This window comes from Palaemon carinicauda, chromosome 13 (assembly GCF_036898095.1).
Source record: "Palaemon carinicauda isolate YSFRI2023 chromosome 13, ASM3689809v2, whole genome shotgun sequence".
NCBI lineage: Eukaryota > Metazoa > Arthropoda > Malacostraca > Decapoda > Palaemonidae > Palaemon > Palaemon carinicauda.
In genome coordinates, this window is record NC_090737.1 from 122,699,430 (window position 1) to 122,701,929 (window position 2,500).

General features: G+C 37.0%; 1 protein-coding gene across 1 annotated transcript in view; it reads left to right on the plus strand.

Annotated features, from left to right (window-relative positions):
• The window catches only part of LOC137652388 (uncharacterized), an 81,538-nt gene that overhangs the window by 52,197 nt on the left and 26,841 nt on the right, over positions 1-2,500 (plus strand). The gene's annotated exons all lie outside the window — the stretch shown is intronic.

Sequence of the window (2,500 nt, forward strand, 5' to 3'; positions counted from 1 at the left end):
TGTACCGTACGGGTTTCATACACGCTCGTAAACTGTAACGGGTTGTTATTTATTATCTTGTCACTCGCTCTTCCCTGTTAATAGACCATCCTGTGATGTCATGCTACCATGATTACACATGGTAGCTGATGTGGTAACGTCCCTGGCTGTTGAACGTCAAACTGGGGTTCGAGTCCCGCTCAAACTCAATAGTTTCTTTAGTCGCTGCAACCTCACCATCCTTGTGAGCTAAGGATAGGGTGTCTGGGGGAGCCTATAGATTTATCTGCAGAGTCATCAGCAGCCACTGCCTGGCCTTCTTTGGTCCTAGCTTGGATGAAGAGGGGGCCTGGGGGGGGGTGATCATATGTATATATGGTCAGTCTCTAGGGCATTATCCTACTTGATAGGGCAATGTCACTGTCCCTTGCCTCTGCCATTTAATAGTGGCCTTTAAAACTTTTAAACAACCTTTATCAATGTTGGAAAACCAGGAGACTATAAGCCCAGGGGCTCCAACAGGAAAAATAACCCAGTGAGGAAAGGAAACAAGGAAAAAATAAATATTTTAAGAAGAGTAATAACATCAAAATAAATAACTCCTGCATAAACTATAAAAACTTTAACAAAACAAGAGGAAGATAAATAAGATAGAATAATGTGCCCAAGTGTTCCCTAAAGCAGCAAAACTCTAACCCAAGACAGTGGAAGACCATGGTACAGAGGCTATGGCACTACCCAAGACTAGAGAACAATGGTTTGATTTTAGAGTGTCCTTCTAGAAGAGCTGCTGACCATAGCTAAAGAGTCTCTTCTACCCTTACCTAGAGGAAAGTGACCAATGAACAATTTCAGTGTAGTAACCCCTTGGGTGAAGAAGATTGTTTGGTAATCTCAGTGTTGTCAGGTTTATGAGGACCGAGAAGAATATGTAGAGAATAGGCCAGACTATTCAGTGTGTGTATGTGTAGGCAAAGGGAAAATGAACGTTAACCAGAGAGAAGGATCCAACGTAGTAATGTCTGGCCAGTCAAAAGATCCCACAACTCTCTTGCGGTAGTATCTCAACGGGTGTCTGGTACCTTGGCCAACATACTACGGGTTATTTTCGCAGTTGTGATCTCAGTGTATGTATAGGCAAAGGGAAAATCAACGATAACCAGAAAGAAGGATCCAATGTAGTACTGTCTGGCCAATCAAAAGATCTCACAACTCTCTAGCGGTAGTATCTCAACGGGTGGCTGGTACCCTGGCTAACCTACTACGGGTTATTTTCGCAGTTGTGATCTCAGTGTATGTGTAGGCAAAGGGAAAATCAACGATAACCAGAAAGAAGGATCCAATGTAGTACTGTCTGGCCAATCAAAAGATCTCACAACTCTCTAGCGGTAGTATCTCAACGGGTGGCTGGTACCCTGGCTAACCTACTGCGGTTTATTTTCGCAGTTGTGATCTTTGCAAGATCAATAAGCTGGAAAAAAACTACAAAGGTCAAAAGAGGGGAAAAGAAGTTAAAATCCTTATTTAAGAGGCAAAATATTGCTGCGATAAAATGTATTTTCTCTTCATTGTCTTTTTTTTCTTCCCGTCTCTTTCATTCGCCTAATAACTTCTTTTTTCTTCTTCTCCCCTTTTATAATTAGCCAGGTCTTTTTGAAGTAAACTTTATTCCATGAATAATTTATGCTGGTGATCTTCAGTGTTAGTGAACATTATCTTCATGCTATTCTCTCTCTCTCTCTCTCTCTCTCTCTCTCTCTCTCTCTCTCTCGTAATAGGGATATTTTGCTGAAAAGGTAATTTTGCGTTCACGGATGTTAGCCTTTATATCTAATAAACATAATTTTCTACATTTAACATATTTCAATTTTATAAAATTCTCTTATTACAAACCATTGCTGGGTGGTTTTCATATTTAATTTTTTTTTTAAATCTCCTTAATATATTGTATAAAATTTCTTGTTCTTTCTCTACCATATTCAGTTTTCTTTGAAGTATCTCTATTTATTCATTTTATCAACTTGTGTCTTTCAATTTTATATTGTATTATTTCCTTTCCTTTCGGAAAATTAAAGCTTAAGCGTTGTGAACCTATAGTATCTCTTTGCATGTTAGCAAAGGAGTATCATGTCATTGATTTTCCCAGACTAATATTTACTATATTCATAGAGGTTGTGGATATCCTATATACAAACAAATGCTTGTACACACACAAACACACACACATACTTGTATGAATATAAATATAAATATATATATATATATATATATATGTATGTGTGCTTGTATATGTATATATGGTATAGATATATATACATATATATATATGTGTATATGTATTCATATTATCATTTTTTAGCTATGCTACAACCATAGTTGGGAAACCAGGTTACTATATGCCCAAGGGCTCCAACAAGAAAAATTGCTTAGGAAAGGAAATAGGAAACAAATAGGATATATATATATATATATACAGTATATATATATATGTGTGTGTGTATATATGTATATATATGTGTGT